Here is a 27975-nt window from a genome sequence, read left to right on the forward strand (position 1 = left end):
AAAGAGAAGGAAGATTTATCCTGTATAAACAGAAAAAGGAATATGGAAGGTCGTGTAGATAGAGAAATTCTCATAACACGTCTGAACTTTTTCCTCTTAAAGGTTATTTTTCATTTTGGATAAAAAAAAACTCTTATAGAGTTTGCTTTAAAAATAAAAGCTATTTTTTAAAAAAAGTTTTCTAAAATTTATTTTTTCCGTTTTAGACATCCTAAATTGTAACAGATCTGCCCACTTCTATCAAACTCATTTAGTACTATAGCATTGATCATGGTCCAGTACAAACATGCAATGCATTAGCCTACAGCCAAGCATATACACTTTTTCCATTTCTCATCTTCTTAAGTGCTTTGTTTCACTTATAATATTGGCTCTTCTCTCAGTGGACGGAAGACGAACCCACTTGGTCCTTCTTTGGTTTCGCTGTCTCAATCCTGGCTCTCCTGTTTATATAGATTCTTACCAAAATCTCTCATGAATGGACGTTACCTCAGATTTTTAAACCGCAAATAAACTGTAATTAAAAGCTTTATATGATACTTCCTTCCTTTCTGAACTTCCATTGACTTATGTGCACATAAGTCAAATTGTACTTTTATCATCATTTTAATAAGTATCTTGTGTTCCTCCCCTAACTGTATTGTTCCTTTGGTCTCATGGTGTGTGATTGCCTTGAGTCCTATATCATTTATCATGTCCTGGTGTATTTTAGATCTAGCTTTTGCATATGAGAGAAAACATACACCATTTGTCTCTTTAGCTTGGCTTACATCACTTCTAAACCAACTTTTAAGCCCTGTAATGATGTTGGTCTTTTAAGTTCTCTCTCATGTTTTTTTCACCCCTTTTCTTAATACAGCTCAAGAGAAGGAGATAATATAAAGAAGAGAAAATAAACATAATGAGGGTAGAAGGCCTCACATATTTTTAAAGTGAAAAATCATTTCCCGCACATTGTTATTAACATTAATTAGTTGCACAAGGGGTATTCATTTTGACAAGTCCATGTATCTGTACAAGTTACCATGATCAGACCTCTCCTCCCTCCACTTCTCTCCCTCATCACCCCTCCCTAATTCTCATCACTCATTTTGTTAGTGTATACTAATTGTTCTAAGTATTTCACACCATGCATAAATGATACTTAACCAAATTAACTCCCTCACTTGCTTCCTCTTACTTTCTCTATTCCCCAATCCATTATTCAATAGCATTTAATGAGAAAGAATACTAGAGGGTTAGCAAGACCCTAACACTCTGCATCTGGGACTGTAGAAGATTTTGGAGATCATGATTCATTTTCTGAATGAAGAAGTACAGAGGCATTGCATGATTTAATAACTGTTCATTGCACACATATTGCACATCAGGTGCTGTGCTAAAGCTGATTACAATGTGATGTTTGCCTTCAAAACATTTAAGAAAGTAGAAGATATCAGTATATAAAAACCATTGCAATTCTATACAACCATACAATTCTGCATGTGAAATAAAAGTACAAGACACGTTATCTTATAAAGAAGAATGTATGAGGAGTGAAGAATAAAGCCCACATATATATGTGTGGGTGTTATTGATATTTAACTGTACTTCTTTGTGTCAGAAAAATATTACCATTACAATATTTTAAAATATTTTTCAGATACTTGTTTTATTGTTCAAGATGAGTATAGTTTTAAAAATACATATATGTAGATAAAATGAATATTCATTAGTTATTGAGTATAGGAATTATATAGGTAGCTAATCAAACTTTTTATATACTATTGAAATAATTTACATTTTCTCTTTTTTCTCTTTCCATTCTCAGTTACTCTGGAAGATTTCTTAACTTTTTCCCTACTATGAAAAGTGGTATTGTCAATAACTCCTGATAATTCTACTGAGCTTTTAACATATTCAATCTCTGTTATTGGGTATGGATAAATTTAAAGTTCTTAATAGCTTTCTAGTAAAGAATCATCTATCTTCTTTATCTCTAATTTTTGTTTAAATGTCTATTATTTATTGTTCAGCCCAAAAACCACAGCCCAAACATGAAATCTCTTTTCTCTCACACCTCATATTTGATCCATTAGCTAATCCTTCAAATTCCACTTCAAATTATATCCAGAATTTTTCTCCCCTCTAGCTCTACCACTACCAGTAAGCATGAAGTTGTTTCTTTCATGTGATCTATTTTTACCTTCTATCTTTTAGTTCTAAGCTTTTGACATTCTGAGGGGTCAAAATTCTGTTCTTTATGACATCTGCTATTTGGTAATAAATTGAATTCTTGTGTTCATTACAATTTTAGATTGTGACCTCATGTTGTACTAGCCTTTATCTATGAAGCCCCATCTGGGTCGAGGGTCTAGGCCTCTGGGGAAGTTTTGTTTTTACTTCACCCAGGTGCTCTAAATGTGCAAGTAGCATGGGACCATTTTTTTATGTTAATCCTGAAATCACACAGGAAATTGAAACACCTAGGACACTTGTTGATGAATTGTAGGTAAGTACTGTCAAAAGAAAAGCTTGGATTATTTTTTAGTTCCCAAGTATGGCCTATAAGGGTCAACTTTTCTTGTGATCTACCTCCACAAGTAAGATGCTTTGTCCTATGCCATCCTTATCCTGACTGGTGCTGGCTTTCCATCCCCAGCCATGTCGATCATCTTATCTGCTTCCCTGAATGATGGCTTCACAGTGCTTGGCAGGCAAAATCAGCAGCATATTTCCAGCTCCCCTTTCCTGAGAACCCAGCCCTCAACATCCCTTTTTACTGCCCCCTCTCTGCTTCAGTTCACACTTGGTTTTAGAAATTTATGTGTAAATAAGGATTTGTATATGTCATTGAATGAGTCCAAATGTGTGTGTGGTAGAGGATTCCTGAGAGTACTAGAGCAGGCAGCTGTAACTAGAGAAGCGTTGATATTTTAAAATAGTTCTAACTAAAATTATTTAAATATACATACATACATATGTATACATACATATCCTACACACTCAAACACACAGACATATATGCATATGTCCAAACAATTTCTTCTGACAAGTTCAGCTATTTAACAAAGCATCAAGTACCACAGACTTGCCGTATCTCGCCATCTCTTAGATGCATCAGTCACAATTGCTAAGGGCATATGGTACCTTCTGGAGTTTAATGCATGTTGTGGAGAACAAGAGAGAAAAGGGACAAAGGACCACCACAACTGAACTGATTTATGTTTTGTTGTGGTTTGGTGCCAGTTCAGAGGCTTTAACTCAGGGCCTGGGAACCATCTCTTAGCTTTTTCACTCAAGGCTGGTCCTTATCATTTGAGTTACAGTTTGACTTTTCAAAATATTTTAATGAAGGACATCAAGGACGACCACTGGGGACTGTGGTCATTCCAGGTGTGGGTGTAATTGTGATGCAGTCTCTGCCTAACACTACCTCTTCCATTCCCGTCCAGCAGCTCACCCGGGAATGACAGCACACTCAAGGATTCTGTGCATTGCTTTGAGGAAGATGCTCTGCCTTTCATTATAAAATGTGAGGTTTGAGCACATGAATGAAAGTAAGTATTCTGGTGATTCTTTTCTCTACCCTGACAGCAGTTAATTTCCTATAGGAGTGCATGTATTCTGAGCTAACTTTCACCAAACCCACATTTCTCACTCCTTCCACAGAAGAAAACAAATACAAGCACAAATGTGTGCTGAGGTTAAAGCACTTTTTTGTGTATAGGGGAAATAGAACAGAGGAAATTTCCATCAGACATTCAGCCTCTCATCCCTGATGCTTAGTGGACATGGGTAAGTGCAGGTTCTTAGCATACCTGAGTTACACATTCCAAAAGAAGCAGTAATGTTTCAGCACACAGACTGGGAGTATTTTCTTTCAGCTCTTATTTGTGAGTTCTACTGTGGTTGATATTTGATTTAAATCCTGAGACTTTTACTATTGGCTTTTGATCAGCCCCAAAATATTGCAAGCAGGTTTCTTTTAGGCATACTTTAAATTTAATATTCAGTGAGAAATATAGACTCATCAGCAAAAAGAAAAATGTTCGAAACATATATAAATTTTGGTTGTGTCCATGACTAAGAGAACACATTGAAAAGTTTCTTAAATGCTCCAAGTTTTATTATTTGATTAAAAAATTAATGTAACAGAAAGGTACTACGTTCATAGTTTAAGATAAGGTCAGTCCTTGTTCTAGATATTATCATGATTTCAGTTGATATTGTTTATATACTACAACTGCTTTTTTACCCAGGCACTCAGTGAACTCTCAATTACTGCTAATATGGTTAAACATTCCCAAGACGGTGGCTTCTGTGTAAACTATCCTCCTGTTTTTCACATAGACACACAGACACACACACATACACTTATATACAATCTTCTGGGACTCTTTATCTTTATGCCTCACGTGTGTGTGTGTGTGTGTGTGTGTGTGTGTGTGTGTGTGTGTGTGTGTGTGTGTGTGTAAAATAGAACTAGAAAATTTGAGGGAATGGGTTGGGTTGAAAGAGATGGAGGAGAATGATAACAGGGATGACAGTGATCGAGATACAATATACTCATACACTGACGAGTTGAATTGAAACCCCTTCAGACAACTACTCAAGGATAAATTTTTTTTAAACCTCCTGGTTTATAATTCACTACCATTTAAAATTATTTTGTTGTCCAAATTACCCCAGCCTTGGTCAGCTTGGGTGTTTGCTTTCAGCTCTTAACTTCGAATTCTGCTGCTGTAGATATCATCTTTCTAGCCTCTAGGCTTTCCTCCATGTGGTTTCCTCTGGAACACTGCTCACCTCTTTTCCTGTCTGCATCCTACTCATCTTTAAGGTCTCAATTCACATACCACTTCCTTCCGGATGCCTTTAAATAGCTCTCCCACGTGAGGTACTGCTTCTTTGTTTTCTCATCTCCCCCCTCCCCCAGCTTTTCACCTCTATTTGCACTTAGGACATCATTACAACTGCTTGCTCAATTATGTAACATTTATTCCCTATTGCCTTAGCTGTCCTTGCATTCCCAAATCAAATCTATAGGATAAAACTAAGGTCTGTTTTATGTGATGAAGGAAAGAGAACATTGTACTTTCCTAATAGAACAGTTGACCAAATAAAGTCTCTGTCCCCATAAGAATCATAAGCTAGAGAATTAGTTGGACAGTATGCATAAACTGTCATGAGACACAAGACAAAAATTAATCATATAACATGGAGTTGGAATTTGGGGTTGCTTGTTGTATCAGTTGCGTGGGTTCACCCTGTGTAGGAATGGAATAAAACAAAGACTTGAGCTTTGTCAGGTATATTCGCTGTCACTGCCCTTATGTCACTGGGAGTAGTAGGATTGGTGGTGAAGTTTTAAACAGTGATGGTCAGCCCAGCAGTGCTGAGGACACATCTAATGTGGAGAGGTGCTATTGGTATGGATGAAATTGTTAGGATGGCAATGATGGTGAAAATAACCAGGGTCACTATTGCAGAGGATGAGAGCAAGGAGGAGGAGATGGAGGAGTCAGAGGAGGAGGAGGAAGAGGTGGGGGTGGTGGGGGTGGTTGTCACCAAGGATGCTGCAGCCATTGACTGAAAGGATGATAATAAAAATATTGGCAGACCTTATGTATTAGATTTTATTTGTCCATAAATTGTCTGTCATCAAGGAAGTTATCTCAACTTTCTGACCAGAAAGTATGGATAATGCTCATTACTCTGAAGTGGAAGTGAAAAATTAAATGAGATGATTTTTACTACTTCACTAGGCATCTATTAAATGGCTTTAGGGAGATTTCCTTTTACTCTTGATTCTTATCAAACCTCTCCTATCTCTGACTGTTTAAATTCTTTACCTAGTTTAAATTTGTCTTGAGCCAACTATTATACATTTATCTTTAATATTCAATGCTATCTTTAAAAAAACCTTTCGCACATGTATTCTATATCAGGCAAGAAGCAGTATATACTCCTTTTTCTTTTTATTCATTATTCATAAGAATTATATTGCATGGAACACGTATGGAAAAAGGCATAGTTAACCAGCTAAAATGACATCCTACAGAATGAGAATGTTTGCCAGCTCTAAATCATACAATTGCCTAATATCCAGAGTACATAACAAACTCAAGAAATTAAACCCTGAAAGAAGTCACAACTAAATTCATGGGCTAAATAGAGACTGCTCAGAAGAAGTAAAAATGGACAACAGATACATGAAGAAATGCTCAACATATATGCCCCCAAAGGAAATGCAAGTCAAAACTGAGATTCTACATCACCTCAGTTAGAATGACCATCCTTAAGAATACAAACAACAGATGCTGGCACAGATGTGGTGGAAGATAAACCCTAATGCACTTTTGATGAGAATGTAAATGTGTACAACCACTCTGGAAAGCAGAATAGTGATTCTTCAAAAAAAACTAAACATACAACTACCCTATGATCCAGCAATACAACTCTTAGGCATTTATCCAAAAGATTATAAGTTAGGACAGTAAAGCCACTTATACAACTATGCTGTACTATTCATTATAGTCAAGGTATGGAAACAGCCTAAATGCCCTTTAATGGACCAGTGGATCAAGAAAATATGGTGTATATACACAATTACAAAGAAGGATATACATCATTTAAAGAAAAATGGATGGACCTGAATGAATCTATGTTAAGTGAAGTAAGTTCGGCCTACAGAGAGAAAGGTGGCTTGCTTTCATATATAGAAGTTAGATATAGCCAGGCGCTGGTGGCTCACGCCTGTAATCCTAGCTACACAGGAGGCTGAGATCTGAGGATCGCGGTTCAAAGCCAGCCCAGGCAGGAAAGTCCTTGAGACTCTTATCTCCAATGAACCACTCAAAAACCAGAAGTGGCACTGTGGCTCAAGTTAGATATAATTTAAACATATATATGTAAACATATATAGAATCATATAAATATATATATATATATATATATAGATATATATATATATAGAGAGAGAGAGAGAGAGAGAGAGAGAGAGAGAATGCAAACATTAAGAATGGCATATGCAGGGGAGAATTCCAATTCCTTTGAACAACTAACTTCCAGTCTAATAAATACCAGGAAGCTGGTAGTTGAGGTACTTGATGGGAGGTGGGGGGAAGGGATGAGGTAGACAAATGAATAGAAAAAGGGAAGAGAATGCAGTTACAATGTCCAATGTATATCCTAAGAAACTAGGAAACTTGAGGGCATGGATGGAATTTGGAGGGATGGGGAAAACAATAAAAGAGGTGATATTGATTAAGGAGTGTTGTACTCATAAACTGACAAATCTCTGCACAACTACTGAAAAGATAATAAAATATAATTTTAAAAACTTTACTTGAAGCTCTTTGGATCATAAGCATCAAGAGTTTGATTTATTCAGCAAAATGCACAAATGTTCCTACACACATACACACACACACACACACACACACACACACACACACACACACACACACACACATTATTTCTCTTCTTAACTAGACAGTCAAGAAGCAAGATAACTGCACTGAAGAGTTTAAATGTACTTAGCGATTCCATTGTCAAATTACAGGAAGATTTCATATAGTAGAAAAGATAGCCTCCCTGAAAAAATAGAGTCCAACAAAACACAGTATGTCTCTTTAAATGTCTGCTCTCTGTAACAATAGATTTTTTTACTTTGGCATTTGGTTATCTAAATAATGACTACTTTCTCAAACTTCTTTTGTAATTAAGTGTGTCCACTTGAGTAAGCTGTGTCCAGTAGAATTTGAGCAATAGAACCATCTACATCTATGTGTGTCTTTGAAGGGGTGAAGAATGTCCTAGCACACCCAGGGTGGAAGCTAGAAAAATTGACCATAGGGCATGAGACAGAAGCGCTATAGCATTACGGGATAGCTAGATAGAATGAACTGGAACCTTTAATCACATAGTTGGATGGTTATCACAGATTTAGAAATTTTACATGACAGGCTAGTAATATCCTATCATGGTTTCATGAAGGCTAACAAGGTCTTTATTATATCATTTGAATTACAGTCTAATGAATGATGATTAACCTCCAAAATGAAGACCTGCGGAGTATAACAGTGACTTTAGATCACTTACGTAACCCATGAGTCAATGAATATTAGCAAGATAATTTTCTTTAAAAAGACCTACATCCCAAGATAATTTAAAAGAAAGACTTTATGGATGCAGTGCTACAATGGATAGTCCACAGAGTCATACTGGATGAGAACTCAGCCATTACTGAGGAGATAGTGCTAAAGAGCCAAAAGTAAGAGATGTTTGTGTAGAAATCCAAAAGGAGTGGCATTCATCAAGGTATATCGTATCCTAAGGTGCTTTGTTAAATGGCAACTTCTTTGTACAACTACTTAAAGATAATAAAATTACAAGTGATAAACTTCACTAGCCCAGTTCATGTATTTGAAACCACTGATGAAGAAATTACTTTTTAAATAAGTTTTTTATTGTGAAAATACTTTACAGAGGGGTTACAATTACATGAACAAGGTAATGAGTACATTTCTTATCAAGCATTGTTGCCTCTTCCTTTGTTTTTCCCCTACCATCCCTTCCCTCCCATCACCACAACTACACTCCCGCCCCGCCCCCACTAAATTGTAAAGTTCATTTTCCGACATAGAGACTTGTATTTGGTAAACCTGTATCCCTATTTAAACAATTTGTTTTTTACTTTCCCCTCCCCAAATTATACCAACATCAAATAGAGTGAAAACAGGGGTTATACCATGGGGGAGGCACATACAAAGCAACAAAAAAATCATGTGACACCTTATAAATAATTTAGAAATGATAGCAAGAAAGAAAAAAAACCACTTGTGTCCTTATCTTGGCATTCATTTCACTTAACATCATCTAATCTGACCTTTTCTGCTTGTCTCACAGTTATATTAGTTATTGCAAATAAGGGAACCTATAGGACCTATGTTGCTTTGGGCCTGGCTTACTTCACTTAAGATAATTTTTTCCAAGTCTTTCCATTTCCTAACAAATGGAACAATGTCATTCTTTCTGATGGAGGCATAGAATTCCATTGGTATATATACCACATTTTCTTGATCCATTCATCTACTGAAGGGCATCTGGCTTGGTTCCATATCTTAGCTATGGTAAATAATGCTGCAATATACATAGTTATGCTGGTAGCTTTAGTATGGTCTTGTTTGTGATCATTCAGGTAAATTCCCCAAAGTGGGATTGCCGGGTCATAGGGGAGCTCTATGTGGCGTCTTTTTGAAGAACCTCCATACTCATTTCCAAAGTGGTTGAACAAGTTTACACTCCCACCAACAATGCAGTAGGTTTCCCTTTTGGCCACATCCCCTCCAGCATCTGTTGTTGTTAGAGTTCTTGATTATAGTCATTCTAACTGGGGTGAGGTGCAATCTCAATGTTGTCTTGATTTGAATTTCTTTTATGTCCAGAGAAGTTGAGCATTTCGTCATGTGTCTATTGGCCATTCTTATTTCCTCTTCAAAGAAGTCTCTCTTTAAGTCTTTAGCCCACTCATTAATCGGGCATTGTTTCTTTGAGGATTTGTTCTTGGGGGATTTAATCTTTTGAGTTCTAAGTATATTTTATATATGAGATCCTTGTCCATTGTATGGCTAGTGAAGATCTTCTCCCAATCCATGGGCTTTCTATTGACCTTGCTAGCTATGTCCTTTGCCATGCAGAAGCTCTGCAGTTTCATGCAGTCCCACTTGTCCAACCTTTCTTTGATTTGCTGTGTTTCTGGGTCTTTATTAAAAAAATTTTGACCTGAGCCAAGGAGACCTAGAGTTTCTCCTATTCCTTCCTGTAATGTTTTCAGGGTGTCTGCTTTGACTCTGAGGTCTTTCATCCATTTGGAGTTGATTCTGGTGCAGGGTGATATGTATGGATCTAGCTTTAGTTTTCTATAAGTGTTTAATCAATTTTGCCAGCACCATTTACTGAAGAGGCTGTCTTTCTTCCATTCTATTCTTTTAGCTCCCTTATCAAAGATTAGGTGGCTATAGATCTGTGGGTTCATTTCTAGGTTCTCAGTTCTATTCTATTGGCCCTTAGGTCTGTTCTTGTGCCAATGCCAAGCTGTATTGATTACTATGGCTTTGTAGTAGAGTTTGAAATTTGGAATTGCTATTCCTCCAGTGCTGTTCTTTCTGCTAAGGACTGTTTTTGCTATTCAGGGTCTTTTATTGTTCTATATGCATTTTTTGATTGCTTCTTCTATTTCATTGAAGAATGAGGGTAGTCCCACAAAAAAAATAAAATACTTAGGAGTTAACTAAAGAGGTGAAAGACCTATAACAAAAGCTTTAAAAACCTGAAAAAGGAAATTAAAGCAAAACTAAGCAAGTGGAAAAACCTCCCATGCTCCTGGATTGGAAGGACTAACATTGTGAAAATGGCAACATTGCCAAAAGCTATCTACAAATTCAATGTGATACCTATCAATATCCCAACCTCATTCTGCTCTTCCTTCTAAGAAGAAGACTGGTATTCTGATACCCAGGAGATGATAAATATATAAAGGTACCCAACAAAAACTTTCAGACCATTAACTACAAAGCGCAACACGAGAAAATATCATATTTTCTTGAAAAATCAAGGAAGAGCAATTAGCACATGCTCTAGAAGTTGCTCTTCTTCCTAAAGGCCTACTCCAGCCTAGCTGCTAGTTCTAGGCAGAAACAGGCAACATATTCGCCCATCGAAGAGATGAACTTCCTTGCAACAGAACACAAAATATCCAGCCCTGTACTACCACTCAATACACATAATAAAAGAGCAATTGAGCTCAGCCCTCTGCTTTCCTTTGCTGCCTATTGAGTCATTCAAGCAAACAAAATAAGTCAGTCTTCTCCCTTCAAGGAGTAATAGTTTAATACAACAGTTCTTGTAAACCACACACTGCCATTCAGGAACAATTTTTCCTCTGAGGCTTCACAGTCCCATTACTGTAACAGTAATTCTTTACAGGCATCTTCTGAGCACTGAGCAGACCCCAGCCTGTCTGGCCAGGTGGCCCATCCTATCACTGGGTGTTGCAATAACATGAAAAGAAGCCATGCTTTGTGTTAGCGGATTTGAGAATGGATGTCTGCTATGGCGATAAATATAGAAACGTTATCAGGTTACTAATCTGCCATTGAACGGAGACCTCAAAGTAAAGTCATAATCGTGCTTGTCATAGCTGTCTTCAAAGGCTGTCACAAATATAGCTAATGAATTATAAAAGCACCTGCCTCCACCTTTATCGGCTTCCCTTTATCTATCTCTTTGTCTTTTGAAAGTGATATCTGTGCATTTCATCATAATTCAATAATGATCATGAGTAAAGCAGTGCTTTCTGATCTGTCTTATCACCATTGACTTTGTATCAGTGTTTTTTTTAATAATGCTAAAACTTTATGACAAACATAATTTTGTGTGTATCTACTGTAAATTAAAATTTTTCTTAAAGGAGCAAATAGTTTCTGGATTCAATAAGCTATGCAAAGATGTATAAAACTATATTTTCATCTTCTATATATTTTTCAATAACTAATCTATTTCAGATTATTTTCAAAATCATTTTTCTTGTCTACTTAAAGACTGAAAATAGGAAATTATCATGTGCTGCCTAAGATTATTTAATGCTATTTAGAAATTATTATACTTTGACTTCAAACTTATTTCTTTTATCTTAACTTCTCTATATGCATTGGGTATGGTTTATTGCTTGTAATTATTAAATATGATTGCAATTTTATAGAATTTATTAACAGTCTTGAACTTTTTAAAAAGACAAACTCTTCCTCTGAGTTTGTAAATTATCCACACTTCAATGTATATGATATTTAAATTTTAAACCCATGTATAGATTAAAAGCATATGAAAAATTGTGAATAGAAAGTGTAAATGTGAATTTATATAAATATTGAGAATACATGAAGTAGGTATTTGACTTATAGCATTATATGCATTTAAGAAAATGATAGTTCCTATAATTATAAAGTGTATTCTCAGCTGGGCGCCGGTGGCTCACACCTGTAATCCTAGCTACTCAGGAGGCTGAGATCTGAGGATCACGGTTCAAAGCCAGCCCGGGCAGGAAATTCCATGGGACTCTTATCTCCAATAAACCATTAGAAAACCAAGTGGTGCTGTGGCTCAAGCAGTAGAGTGCTTGCCTTGAGCTGAAGAGCACAGGGACAGTGCCCAAGCCCAGAGTTCAAGCCAAAAAAAAAAAAAAAAAGTGCATTCTCACTAAAAGGCCCTGCTACCTTCATTCCCTTTTCAGTCATGTGATCCACTACTAGTTTTTTTCATAAAACAAAATTTATTATATGGAACAGTTTTAATATTTTTTTCCAAAATCATGGTAAGATAGCGAGGAAATTTCTGGTCCAGCTCTGGAGCCAGTTTGCCCTACTATTGACATCATATTTAGCATGATTTGGTGAATTTAATGAACCACTATATGTACATTCTTTTAAGTAAAGTCTATCTTTTATTGAAAGTTCCTTATGGTATTTGAGGGAGACAGAGGGAGTTGTACACGTACGCACATGCTTGTGCTGGGCTTGAATCCAGTGCTGTGCATTGTTCCTGAGTTTTTGTTTTTGCTGAAGGCTAGCACTCTACCAACTGAGCATCCATTTAATTTCCAGCTTTTGGATGGTTAATTGGAGATAAGACTCAGAATTTCCTTGCCCAAGATGGTTTTGAACCATGATCCTCAAATCTCAACCTCCTGAGTAAATAGGAATACAGGCATGAGCCTTGTATATCTAGCTTTTTACACTCTCTCTCTCTCTCTCTCTCTCTCTCTCTCTCTCTCTCTCTCTCTCTCTCTCTCTCTCTCTCTCTCTCTCTCTCTCTCTCTCTGTAGGGCTTGGAGTCATGGCCTCATGTTCTTGCTTAGCTTTTTTCACTCAAAACTCTTGAGAAGCTTAACTACAGGATTGATAAACTTCTTAGTCATCAAATATCTCTGACAAATAACATTTGTAATATATACCAGGGGGTAGTGGAGAGGTTGAATAGGAAATCAGAAGCCAAATGAATTTTATATGATGTACTTGACTCGATATTATTTATACCACCTCTTATACTCTATGTAAAGGTGGTGATACAATGAGCTATGGTCATTGAAGACAGCACAGTAGATGGGGAGGGGGTGTTCTTACAGGAGTAGTTTGCTAAGTTTTTGGAACTAATGTGAACTTCAAGAGGCTTAACTATTTGTAGACCATGACAGAACCCCCAAAAAACAAACTAAGGCCTTTCATATGAACATCTGGATGAAATGATTTCTTTGAGCCTAGATATCAAAAAAAGGGAGCAAATGCACATACATAAAGAAAATAGGCTTCTTGGGAAGAAACAGAGATGTAAGATGTCGAACCAAAGCTAAGTGCACAAATAAAGTATAAGAAAAATACTCATTTTATGCCAAATTTAGTGTGTGATATTCATTGAATGTAGTTTATAAAAGATCACATAAAAGTCATGATAACTCTTAGAATCTTTAGTGCATGCTGGGCACAAATCTTTTTTTTTTGGTGTGTAAGGTGCTTACACTCATAATCATCAAGAGGATAAAACTTAGTAGTGGAGAAAAAGGATTTAGAACCTTCATCTCCAATTCAAAGACCATGATCTTTAAATCCCCTGCTAAAGCTGGACTAGCTGTTTGGAAAAGAATCAAAGTCAAAGAACACATTGATAAACCACTGATTAGAAGTCTTGCCATATGGTTACCAAATTCCCTGGATGAAATGCACAATTTCAGAGGAGAAAGCATCAATGAGTGATATCTTGAGATGTTCTGTATTTTAAGACTTATTTTATTCTTAGATATGATGACATTATTTGGTTGATAGAAAGACATTTAAAAAAATCATTTTTTGCAGACCAAAGGAAGATGGCAAAGGAGAAACTGGAGGCTAAACAAGCTCTCACATAGAAACCAGTTTTAGTGCTCCAGTGAACAGTCCTAGGCTAGAGAATTACACCTTGTGCCATCACAGTACAGTTTGGCCAGAGAGGGAAAATCCAGGCAGCTTGGTCAAGGAGACAGATCTGAGCACTTGCCGGTAGCCACAGCTGTGGTAGCGGCCACAGCCGCCATACCAACAGAGAAAATCCGGGACAAAGGCACCAGACTTGGCTTGCCAAGTGGATTCTACTCACCACCAGCAAGAACTGACAAGGAGCAGAAATTTTCATCCTGCTGATCACAGACCAGGAACGGCCCAGGAACCAAGAGTCTGGTGTGAGGAGAACCCTAACCTCCTCACTCCTTCTCAGGGAACTGAGGTGGGAAGGCAGCTCCTTCCCCACCACCAGAGAAGATCTCCATCTTTGATACTGACAAAGGCCCGGCTGAGCAGCTAGCTCCAACCCAGGCCTTGGAAGAAAACAATTCGAGCCATTAGTAGGTCACAGGAACCTGACCTGACCTGCCAGGCTCAGCTCCACCCAGGGAAAGTCACCCCACCCAGGCAAAGGAAACTCCTCCCCCAGAGGAGTGACTTTATTCACTGGATAAATAGAGCCAGAGGCTGCCCCTCCCCACTGCAGCCTAGACAAAAAATTGAAACTCAGTAAACATAAACCCTGAGAATGGCTCCAGGCTGGGCTCTGTGAATGTCTCAGGAGCTAGCCTTTCAAGGAAAAGCTACTGATTGCTGATAGGCCTCTACCCTATCCAGAACCTAGCCTCATCACAGCAACTCCAAACTAGAGGAAACAGCCATCTCCCTCTTTTGTGATACTCAAAGCAGATCTCCCTCCCACTGAACTAGCCTGGGAGGAGGATCACAAAGTCTTGGGTAAGGCAGAGCTGTCTGTCTGCTCAAAACAAACTGACTTAAGAAACCAATCAAGCCACAGGAAAACCAAACACCACAAGCAGACCAGAGACTCCACCGAGAGACTGGTTATGGACACAGGGGAGATACAAGATATTCCCCCCTCCAAAAAATTTCAAAGAACTCTTTTTTCTACATATTTTTTATTATTTTTTAAAACATGTTCTCTATTTTTTTTCTTTTTTCCTTTCATAATTTTTATTTTAGGAGTATATGTCTGTGCGTGCTTTCTTTTTTTTAATCTCTTTTGACCTTTTGGTCCTTTTTCTTTTCTTTCTTTTTTGTGTGACTTAATTGCTGTTCTGCTCATCCCCTGATACATACCCATTGTTGATTACTAGACCTTATCCCTCATTGTGTACATACTTAATCCAGAACTTATTACTCAATTCACAACCTATTAAACTTCTTTAATAACAGTATTATTTCTTTATGCCTATATAATTTTCAAGTATACCAATTTTAAGAATTTTTATTTTTTTTTCATTTTCCCTTTTCATCTTCCCCTACTCTCATCCTATCCTTTTCTTCTCTCAATATCATTTCTTTATACTTACATAATTTTAAGTGTTTCATTTTTTTTAATTTAAATTTTTGTTTTTCCAATTTTTCTTGTTTTTTATCTCTCTTCTATCATTCTGTCCTATCCATTTCCCTCTCTGAGATTAGGACTTGGTTAAATTCACTCTCAATTTACCTCTGCACATCACTCTAATCCTATTTTTTCCCACAATTCTCCTTAAACCTAATAATTTCTGGTTTGCCGAATCCCTCTTTGATGTTCTTAGCCCTTAATCCCTAGGTGTTTGATGTTGAATAGATTGTATTTGTTGAACTAGATTTTATCTGCAACCTTTTTGACTGTGCAACTACAGGACTCTGGTTGATGCTTGCCTTAATATAGTGTTCTAGCACAAAATTGGTATTACTTTCATACCAAATGGGCAGAACAAGCCAGAAAACACAAGAAAAATGGCAAGCCCAGGTATCTCAGCTCCCACTCAGGATAATCAGGTAATAGAACAGTTAATGAATAATCCAGAGGAGAGTTCCCAAAAAACTCTACAAACACTACTGGTAAACATGGTGAATGAAAAGATTGAAAACCTGCAAAGGACTCAGTGTGAGCATGAGGAAGCTACTCAAAGATTAATACAGGAATTGTGGGAGCAGGCTGAGAACAGTTAAAGAGAAAGACAGGAATTGCATGAGCAGGCTGAGAACAGTCAAAGAGAAACAAGGAATTGTGTGAGCAGGCTGAGAACAGTCAAAGAGAAATACAGGAATTGTGTGAGTGTGAGGAAACTAATCAAAGAGTAATACAGGAATTGCATGAGCAGGATGAGTATAGACAAAGATCAATAGAAGCATTCATGGAATCCATAAACAGACATCTGAAGGAATCCAGGGAGACCATAAAGGGAATGCTGAATGGAGCCTGTCAGAAAGAAAGGGAGTCCAAAGGAAACCATAACCAATCAGCTAAGTGATTTGAGAATAAACACTGAACATCAAATTAAGGAAGTAAAGAAGTTCATACAAGATCTAAAACAAAGCTCCAACAAAGAAATTGAAGCTGTCAAAGCCGACAAATTAGAAGGAAAGGAAATAAAAAACAAAAGTAGAAAGTCTTGACAGTAGAATGAAGACAGGGAATGAAGACAGCCTAGATATTATAGAGAAAGAACATAGAACTATCCAAGATAAATCCAAGAAATGTGATAGATCTATTCAACATTTGGAAGACACCATCAGGAGGCCTAATCTGAGGATAATGGGTGTAGAGGAGCGCCTAGAGACAGAAGTTAGTGGTCTAGGAAAGTTATTTAACAGGATCCTAGCAGAGAACTTCCCAAACATGCCAAAAGATAGGCCTATTCAGATACAAGAAGCTTTTAGAACCCCACGTAGACCAGAACAGGACATCCCACCATCACATTATAATCCACACAGGAAAGATCCTTAAAGCTATCAAGGAGAAAAGATCAATCACTTATAAAGGAAAACCAATTAGAATAACCTCAAATCTCTCCACAGAGACAATTAAAGCAAGAAGAGCCTAGAATGATATATGCCACACCCTAAGGACAAACAACTATCAACCAAGAATAATGTACCCAGCTAAACTCTCCTTCATAACTGAATGTCAAATAAAAACTTTCCATAACAAAGAAAAACAAACAATATATCTCCACCAAACCAATCCTACAAAAGATACTTAAAGATGTCCTACACATAGAAAACGAACAAGACCACAATAAAGGTCAAGAAACCACACCCAAACTGAGAGTCCAAGAACCTTAGGAAGAACCCAGTTGTCACAGCCCCCAAGGAGGTGGATAACATGGCAGGAACTACCGAACACCTCTCAGTCCTAACTCTCAACATTACGGACTTAACTCTCCAAAAGCTACATCGACTATCTAGTTGGATCAAAAAGCAAGATCATTCTATCTGCTTCCTTCAAAAGTCACACCATGCCCATAAAAATAAACATATTTTGCCCGTTGCAACAATGAGAAGTACAAGTTGTCATGTCGAAAACGAACTTTACAACTTTGGTGTGGGGGGGGGCGAATTGAGTGGGGGGGTTGGAGGGGGGGGAGGCTGGGAAGGGATGTGAAGGGTAAACAAAGAAGGAGGCTGCAGTGCTTGATACGAAATGTACTCATTATCTTGCCCATGTAATTGTAACCCCTCTGTACAGTATGTTCACAATAAAAATAAAAATAAAAAATAAAAAATAAACATATTCTGAAAGTGAAAGCCTGGAATAAAATCAACCAAGGAAATGGCCCCCATAAACAGGTGGGAGTTGCAATCCTATTATCAGATAAAATAGATTTCAATTTAAAATTAGTGAAAAGAGATAAAGAAGGTTGCCACATACTTATTAGGGGATCTCTCCTTCAGGAGGATATTACAATTCTAAATATCTATTTGCCAAACAACGGAGCAAGCAAATTTATCCAAGAAACACTACTTTTCCTCAAATCTCACATAGATCCAAAGACAATAATTGTTGGGGATTTTAACACACCACTATCCCCACTAGGAAGATCAACTTGGCAAAAACTCCACAGAGAAACCACAGATCTAAACAACTGCATAGATCAACTAGATTTAACAGACATCTACTGAATATTTCACCCAACAGCATCAGAATACACGTTTTTATCAGCACCACATGGAACATTTTCCAAAATAGACCACATTTTAGGTCACAAAGCGAATTTGTCCAAATTCAGAAACATTGAAATTATACCTTGCATTCTCTCAGACCACAAGGGAATAAAATTAGAACTCAACACCAAAAGCCACCAAAGAAAGTCCTGTAACACATGGAGGCTGAAAAAACAAACTCAGAGATGAGAATGGAAACATCACCTCAGAAACAACCAAGATTCAGAACATTATAAGGGAATACTTCTCAAAACTTTATGCTAATAAGTTTGAGAACCTGTAAGAAATGGAAGATTTCCTAGCAAATATCGACATGTCAAAACTAAACCAAGATGAGTTAAACCAACTTAACAGACCCATACCAAGCAGAAATAGACACAGCAATAAGAAACCTCCCATTTAAGAAAAGCCCAGGACCAGATGGATTTACAGTAGAATTCTACAAGGCCTTCAAAGCAGAACTCATACCAATACTCCTCCAACTCCAATGAAATTGAATGTTCACTACCACACTCTTTCTATGAAGCCATCATAACCCTCCTCCCCAAACCAGGCAGGGACTCATCAAAGAAACAGAACTATAGACCCATTTCTTTGATGAATATCTATGCAAAACTTCTCAACAAAATTTTGGCCAATCGACTTCAACAATTCATCCAAAAAATTATACACCACAATCAAACAGGATTCATTTCAGGGTTGCAAAACTGGTTCAATATACCCAAATCAATTTATAGAATTTATCACATCAACAAGAGCAAGGATAAGAACCACATGGTTATCTCAATAGAGGCAAGAAAAGCATTTGACAAGATCCAACACCCCTTTATGATGAAGGTTTGGGAAGAATTAAGAATCCATGGAACATTCCTCAATACAATAAAGGCTGTATATGACAAACCTACAGCCAGCATTATATTTAATGGTGAAAAACTAAAGCCATTTCCTCTAAACTCAGGAACAACACAAAAATGCTCACTTTCTCCACTTCTCTTCAATTTAGTATTAGAATGCCTAGCTACAGCTATAAGACAAGATGCAAACATAAAAGGGACCCAAATAGGGAAAGAAGTAAAACTCACCCTCTTTGCAGATGACATGATCTTGTATTTAAAGAATCCCACAGACTCCACTCCCAAATTACTCAAGCTGATTCAAAACTTTGGCAAAGTAGCAAGGTATAAAATTAACCCTCAAAAATCAATGGCTTTTCTGTATGCAACAATGAGAAGAACGTGGTAGAAATCAGGAAGAAAAAAAAAACTTCAGTTGTAATAGCCCCACAAAAAATAAAATACCTAGGAATTAACCAAAGAAGTGAAGGGCCTCTATGATGAAAACCTGAAAAAGGAAATCAAAACAGAACTTAGAAAGTTGCAAAAACCCTCTCATGCTCCTGGACTGGAAGATCAACATTGTGAAAATAGCAATACTTCTCAAGGCTATCTACAAATTCAATGCAATACCTATCAATATTCCAACCTCATTCTTCAAGGAAATAGAAGAGGCAATCCAAAAATTCATATGGAACAATAAAATACCCCAAATAGCAAAAACGATGCTTAATAGAAAGAACAGTGCTGGAGGAATATCAGTACCAAATTTCAAATGCTACTACAAAGCCATAGTAATCAAAACAGCTTGGTACTGGCACAGGAAGAGACCTCAGGACCAATGGAATAGAATTGAATACCCAGAAATGAACCTACATACCTATAGCCACCTAATCTTCAATAAGGGAGTTAAAAAAATTGGATGGAAGAAAGACAGCCTCTTCAGTAAATGGTCCTGGCAAAACTGATTAAACACTTGTAGAAAAATAAAGCTAGATCCATACATATCACCCTGCACCAGAATCAACTCCAAATGGATGAAAGATCTCAGAGTCAAAGCAGACACCCTGAAAACATTACAGGAAGGAATAGGAGAAACCTTAGGTCTCCTTGGCACAGGTCAAAATTTTCTTAATAGAGACCCAGAAACACAGCAAATCAAAGAAAGGTTGGATAAATGGGACTGCATGAAACTGCAGAGCTTCTGCATGGCAAAGGACATAGCTAGCAAGGTCAATAGAAAGCCCATGAATTGGGAGAAGATCTTCACTAGCCATACAATGGACAAAGATCTCATATATAAAATATACTTAGAACTCAAAAATTAAATCCCCCAAGAACAAATCCTCAAAGAAACAATGCCCGATTAATGAGTGGGCTAAAGACTTAAAGAGAGACTTCTTTGAAGAGGAAATAAGAATGGCCAATAGACACATGACGAAATGCTCAACTTCGCTGGCCATAAAAGAAATTCAAATCAAGACAACATTGAGATTGCACCTCACCCTAGTTAGAATGGCTATAATCAAGAACTCTAATAACAGATGCTGGAGGGGATGTGGCCAAAAGGGAAACCTACTGCATTGTTGGTGGGAGTGTAAACTTGTTCAACCACTTTGGAAATCAGTATGGAGGTTCTTCAAAAAGACTCCACATAGAGCTCCCCTATGACCTAGCAAGCCCACTTTTGGGGATTTACCCAAATGATTACAAACAAGGTCATACCAAAGCTACCAGCACAAACAAGGTCATACCAAAGCTACCATGTTTATCTCAGCATTATTCACCATAGCTAAGATATGGAACCAAGCCAGATGCCCTTCAGTAGATGAATGGATCAAGAAAATGTGGTATATATACCAATGGAATTCTATGCCTCCATCAGAAAGAATGACATTGTTCCATTTTTTTAGGAAATGGAAAGACTTGGAAAAAATATATTAAGTGAAGTAAGCCAGACCCAAAGAAACACAGGTCCCGTGGTTTCCCTTGTTTGCAATGCCTAGTACATGTCTAGGACAAGCAGAGAATGTCAAAGGCTATATACATATGACCATATAAGATGATGCTAAGCAAAATGAATCCCATGACAGGAACACAAGTGGTTTCTTTTTTGCCATTGTTTTTAATGTACTTATAATGCACTATGTTATTCTTTTGTTTCTTTTTTATGTTCTTCCCCCATGGTATAACCCCTGTTTTCACTGTATTTGATTCCGGTGTTCTATCTTGTATATACATTTTTGTAATTTGAAGAGGGGAAAGGATATAGCAGAATGCTTAAATGGGAATGCAGATTGACCCATTGTGATGATGAGATGTACAGGACATTATGTTGAAAACAACTTTACAATGTTGAGGGGGGAGGAGTTGAGGAGGTGGGGCAGGAAGGAGTGGTAGGGGGAAAAAAAAGGAGGAAGTAACAATGCTCAATAGGAAATGTACTTATTACCCAACTCATGTACCTGTAACCCCTCTGTACAGTATTTTTACAATAAAAATATATATTAAAAAAAAGAAGGAAGAGCAGAGTTGGAAGAGTCAAAGGCAAGGACAGATTTCTCTGTCATGCCCAACTGATATCTCTTAAATTTTCAGGTATAAGGGTTTTTTTTTTTTTTTGGTTGGTTGTTTTTTTTTTTGTCTGAGTTACACATGGAAACAAAAATCTATCTTCCTTGGAGATGGGGTCAAGGTCTAGATATTTACACAGAACTGAATGCTCCATTTGCAAAGTCTTATGGGCAGGAAGATAATCTAAAATATTTGTGTGTCATGTTTCTCTTCTCTACAGTTTTTTTTTCCTTTCACTTTCCTGGAGTGGTTTTTGTTTGTTTGTTCGTTTGTTTTGCCTTAGAAATATTTGCAGACTATTAAATTCGAAGATGCTTGAAGTCAATGTTTTCCTAACTTTTGGATTATATTTCCCTATTGACGAGAACTTCATGGTATTCCAGAGGGAAGCAGAGTAACCCTTTGGAGCAGAAGGGCCAGAGAAGATTCTTAGAAGGTGGGAAGAGGATGCGGTTATTGAGGTCTTAATTGAAATCTGATCCATTTGCTGAGGCCTTGGAGAGACATGCCATCCTGTGCACCTGTGCATGGTCTCCACACAGGTTCATGGTGTCCAGGCTTGACAAAGGTTTGCCTGATTTTCAGATCCACTGGGAAGCTGCAATGCTGTCATGGGTTCTGAGACCACTCAGTCCATAATGGTAGGCTTGCCATTGGAGGTTAGGAGCACCCTCCAATTCTCTTTTTTATGGGAGATATTTGGCTTAAGCTCAATGGAGCAGCACTTGGCAAAGGGAGAAATAAACTCCACTGGGGACTCAAATTGAAGTCCCTCTGTTCTATGTGTTCCATGGAAAAAGCAAAGGGGTATCAAGCTTTCTCACAGCTAAATTTATCATTAGAATTTCCCATTTGCTATCATTAGCTTACCTTACTTAATTCTCAAAACAACTCATGCCATTAAGTATTGCTTTCCCCTCTCACCTCTTGAATGACTACAGAAATTCTCTATGACTTTTGTTTTATGTCTCAGGTTCATAGAAGTTACTCAGTTCATACTCTTTGGTACATATTTTCTCATTATTGACCCAAACCTTTGCACATAGTTATCAATTTTTCTGTTTTTTTTTAGTTATATAAATAGAATGTATAAGCTCACCACTCAAAATAAAAACTCACACCTAATTGCTTCCCCTTACCTGCCTTGATTCTCTCATCCAAGATAACCAGGACCTTAAGTTCTAGTTCATTTCCCCTTGTTTATATTTTGTGTGATCTTTTGTTGCATCTATATTTTGTAAATATTTATTTTTATGACTTTTAATGCTACAAAAGAAGATAACAATGTATGTGGGATTTTCCAGCTGATTTTTAATACCCTGTAAGATTACAATTTTTATCCATATGACTGGGTGGAACCATAATCTATTCATCTGACAGCTATACAATATTCTATTGTATGACATACCATAATTATTTAACCCCCTCCAAAGGGCATTTGGTTTGTTTCCAGGGTTTTCTCTTATAAATAGTGCTGTAAAGAATTGTTTTGTATATGTTCCCTATTGAACACTGAAGTCTATGGCCTTGTTTCCCACCCCTCCACACTCCATCCCATGCTCTGCAGTGCTTTGGGGAGAGCATGTCTGACACATATACCTTGGCTGGGATTCAGGGGAGTTCCACAGAGCCTACAGAAAATCACCTCCACAGATTGGCCATATGGAAAAGCGATATGAGTCTATGACAGGAAAAGGAAAAAAAGTCTCCAAACAGAGAGAAAACAATGGTTACCATAAGCAAAAATAAATAAGTCAGTCCTCACCCTAAAGAAATCTGTAAATAGACAATGATGTGAGTCATGGGTCTGAGAAAAATAAAAAGTAAGTGAGCAATTTAGTGTTCGAACAGCCATACAAGTTAAGGTGCTCAAAGAATGAGATCTGGGGCCACTTCAGAGATGAGAAAATAAGATCAGACCTGGTGAAGCCAAGACCCACAATCAGCCTCAGCAAGTTTGAACCAATGTACTCCAAACTTTGTTTGTATTGGCATGGAGAACAAAGTAATGTGCTCCTTTTCTCCCCAACTCAGAATACACTTGAAAATGTCTGTTAATTATATTAGGATGGTAAGACTATCCAGCTGGTATTTCAGACATTCCCAGGAAAGTAGAGGTTGGAGAAAGAGAAATATTAACCTACTTGGCCACACTGTATGCATGTAACTACAAGTTGCCGATAAGTAATTACTATCAGAGAGGTGGTGAACCTAGACATAAGACAATCAATGCCTTCTCAACACTTCAAGATCCCCATTTCCAGTGTAAAGTTCCTCTTACCCATAACTCACATTCTCTGCTGATGGTGCCCAGCCTCATCTCATGAGCTCAGACTAGGCTAGGTACAAAGACTTAAGGATGCCTCCCATTGAGCGAGTAACCACTCCAGCCTCTTCTGTGTCACTCTTGTACTCTCTCAGATACATCTCCTCACCTTATCCACTGACTGCTAAGTGCTCCAATGGTACCTTGAAGGCTCACTTCTGGTTTCATTTGAATTGACCTAACCCTTGATCCTCCCTGAGATTTCTCTCCTTTCTTCCCCTCTTCAATCTTCCTGTCTCCAGTCCCAGAAATATAAACCAAGACCTACACCTCACATATACTTCCAATTTAACCCCATTTAGACTCTTTCTCTCATTATGCTTTGAATTGATTAAGATGAGGGAGTCTGGTAGGGGCACTTCATACACATTCAACAGATGCTCGTGTAGTTGGTGCAGTACATGGCCAGCTCTTCCCAGCCCTACCTGCTGGGACACATCCACATGTCAGTCGTGTCTACCTGCAATCTCAGGACTGCTGTCCTTCATTGACAAGAGGTGCCTGGCCAGAAATTGCCTGAGAGAAAATTTTGCCAAAGTCTTACTGTGTTCAGCCAGTGACAAAAACTCTGGCTCTTTCAACAGTGGAAAAAATTCTAAAATCAAATAATATTATTATATATATGTATATATACATATACATATATACATATATAATAAAAATATCAATCAAATGTTATAATAATTTAGTATCTGGTGGCTTAAGCCACCATTTGACTTTGCCTGTGACTAATCTACTTTCTTCCTTCTTCCCACTACCCTATCCTGCTTTCTGCATTCCTTTCTATGATTTCCTAAGACAGAACTCTATAAAGCCTATGCCCCCAAATGCTGGTTTTAGGCTCTGCTCCTCTGGTTTTGTTTAATTGAGTTTCACAGCATTTGTGTAACTTATCCAAGGAAAGCTAGTATTTGAGCTTGTCTCAAATACATATATATATATATATATATATATATATATATATAATACAAGTATTCAATACTATTATGGAAAAGTTCCTGTTTTATGACTGTATCAAATGCTTCCAGTAGTTGGGAAGTGGAAGCAATAATTAAAGCATACATATAATATATGAATATATTATAAGTCATGTATCACATATATAATATATATAACAACATTCATTGTACTATAAATCTGTAATCTCAACTGCATACTAACAGTAAGACATAGGATAATTCATTCCTTGAATCTCCATTTCTTGTTTGGTAAATGGGAATAAATATCCCAAGAAATGGTTTGATGATAAATTATGTATCATAGATTAAATGCTCAGTAAATAATGGCCAGCACTCCATAGCATCAAATAGAGTGTTTTGACAATCAAATTTATAGACAATATTGTCAAGTAAGAAAAAAAATCAAGGTAGTTCTCTTGTAATTAGCAGGACATCTACCCAAAGTACAGAAAAGTTAAATGAGACCAAACTTTGACCAATTAGAGCCCTTGAGAGTAATCTGTGTCAGGTTAGAGGAAAAATGTGAGTTTTGAATTCACGTACTCATAAATTAAGAAGAATAGACTTCCATGATTAATGACCTGCTTACTGCTGAGCACATATATTCATGATGAAATGTTACTCTGACTCAACTGAAGTCTGGAGGGAAGAGGACACCAGAAAATCTCCCACTGAAGAAGGGCATTGCATGTAGAGGCTTTCTAAGCAATGGAAGCTTGACCAGACTTTCTAGGAAAGGTTGCTCTTAAGTGGGAAGTCTCCGTACCTTCTAAGCAGCCTGCTACTCCAAAGAGCTGTAGACTGAAGGAAAACTGGGTTTTATTTTATTTTGAATCCACCACAAAGTTCTTTCTCCCTGCTTAAACGCAGAATTGGGGAAGAGGAATAATGCTACTTATAAAAGGAAAAAGCAGAGGTCTGCTGAAATTACTTCCTTATCTGTAAAACTGAAAATCTCCAAACATTAGTTCTAGTTCCCAGATTCTGTCGTTCTAAAGGCATTCCACGCCACCCCCAGCATATAAAAAGTAAAAATGAAGTTCACCATTGATTAAAATCGTCTAAAAAACAAATTCTCTTCAGGCTCCCAAACTTTCCCTCCTTTCCCCAGAAGAGCATGTGCTGACAGCCCTGATGGGGGAGGGGAAGAGGCTGGCCAAAGAGGAAATGGCTCCAAGAGAGAGCTACTTTTACCTCCCAGGTCTGGGTTGCCTTAAATCAGCAGCAATAAAGCTCAAGAAAGCAAGGAAGACTGCTTTGCCTTGACGAAAATGTAGGCTATTTCCAATGACTTGGAATTAATGCTTATTAAGCTACTGTAGTCTGACTCTGTTGTCATTACAGAGAATGGAGCAACCACAGGAAGTGGACCACACACATGGCTTGCTCCTCCAATAGAAAGATATGGATTCTGTTCCTGCCAAGATGGAGAAGAGATGCCTAGAAAAGGTCAATTTGATTTAAAGGGGATTTATTCCGATGTTTTATTTGCTTTTTTTTTTTTTGGTAAAGTTATGTTTAACATTGCATGGCTGAGCAATGAACAAAGAAAAACAACATATTTGGTTTTATTTTCCCAGGATGTGAAATGCTTTAGCAAATAAAACTTCCAGCAAATTTAATCAGGCATCTGGATGATTGCCCACATTAAAACCATGTGTCTCAATATAAAATAGTAAAAAAAATAGTTTGATACACCCTTGATAGTCATCTTCTAATTATGTGAGGTACCACCTCAGGCTTTTGGCAAAATCCTAACAATACTACAAAGTTTAAAACAAAACAAAACAAAACTTTGAATTTCTCTATTTGAGAAGTGTTTTCTTTTTCATTTGGTTTGGTATGTGAAGCACCTTGCTAATTTCTAAGACTAGGAGCTATGTTCCTCAAATGAACATAATTAGCATAATCCTCATGGCTTTTATGGGAAAAGATTGATTTGTACACTTTTGATCCTAGACAACACTCAAATCAAAGTAAACCATTTGTAAAGATAGCCCAGTAGAAATCTTGAATGTCAAGATTATTAGGCCCTTCTCCTAAAGCTGGGTGAAATGAAGTCTTAGAATATGTGAGTGTATGTATGTGTGTAGTGTGTATACATATACATGTATATAAGTACATGTACTAATATCTAAGGCAATCTTTAATTCTCATAAATTACTTGTTCATAGTAGGAAAGTATAATTGTTATTTTAAAAATATTTTCTTTTGCAGAGTTCCACAGACGGAAAACCACCTTTCTACCCTTACATTTCCATATAGTCCTCTAGGTGATCAATCATGGAGCTGATCAGAAATAACTACAATTAACTCGTAAGAGAATGAAAAGGATATTCCTGTGTCCTAAATGTAGCTGATGATGAGCTGAAGTACTATCTTCCCACAACGCATCTAGACCATATGTCATATAGTCTCTTTCTCATCTATATATTTTTTTCCTAATAAACTTTCATATCACTGTTACTGTATTGAGTAAATTCTCATTCCTGACACAAGGACTAAGGTTGACTTGGTTGCTCTAAATCTTCAGTAACATGTCTGAAGCGTTGTCCCAGAATTTAAGAATATTTCTTTCTGGCTTGGATTCACTGAAAAGTAACACTAACTTCCTTACAATCCTAGTTTTGTTAGATTCTGAAGGATCTTCATGGACTTTACCTCTTCTTTGGATAGATAGCTAGAAGATAAAAGCTAAAGCCTGTAATCCTAGCTACTCAGGAGGCTGAGATCTGAGGAACACGGTTTAAAGCCAGCCAGGGCAAGAAAGTCTGTGAGACTCTTATCTCCAATAAACCACTAGAAAATCAGAAGTGGCCCTGTGGCTCAAGCGGTAGAGCACTCGCCTTGAGTTGAAGAGCACAGGGACAGCACACCCAAGCCCACAGTTCAAGCCCCACAACCAAAAAAAAAAAAAAAAGCTAAACATTTAAGTTTTTTCACCTGGCATTAATAGAATATGAATTTAGATATGAAAAACCAGTCCACTAAAAATCTAAAGAAAATTTGGTTCTGGGCTGAGAGTTGCAGTAACATCACTAACAACCCAACTGTCTCTTTTAGGAGTCTATGATTCACTACTCTCTGACCAAAATTCTGAGCCAAAAATATAGAGAGGAAAATTGGTTCAAAATTGCTTACATAAAAATGTAAATTATCTGCCTGGATTTGTGGGTAGTACAGTTCAAAGAAAAGTTTGTAGGGATATAAGTACAATGAGTTCAAAGAAGTCTTTAGATGTGTGAAGAAAT

At 37.3% G+C, this 27975-nt stretch overlaps 1 long non-coding RNA gene across 1 annotated transcript; it reads left to right on the forward strand.

The window, feature by feature from the left end:
* Positions 1-2350: 2350 nt before the first annotated feature.
* Positions 2351-27116, forward strand: LOC138826789 (uncharacterized). The gene is made up of 4 exons (XR_011371850.1): positions 2351-2491; positions 3435-3539; positions 26069-26173; positions 26942-27116. It is a non-coding gene; the product is annotated as an uncharacterized lncRNA (long non-coding RNA).
* The last annotated feature ends 859 nt before the right edge of the window (positions 27117-27975 follow it).

Source organism: Dipodomys merriami, unplaced genomic scaffold (assembly GCF_024711535.1).
Source record: "Dipodomys merriami isolate MVZ:Mamm:240054 unplaced genomic scaffold, mDipMer1.0.p SCAF_15, whole genome shotgun sequence".
NCBI classification, from domain to species: domain Eukaryota; kingdom Metazoa; phylum Chordata; class Mammalia; order Rodentia; family Heteromyidae; genus Dipodomys; species Dipodomys merriami.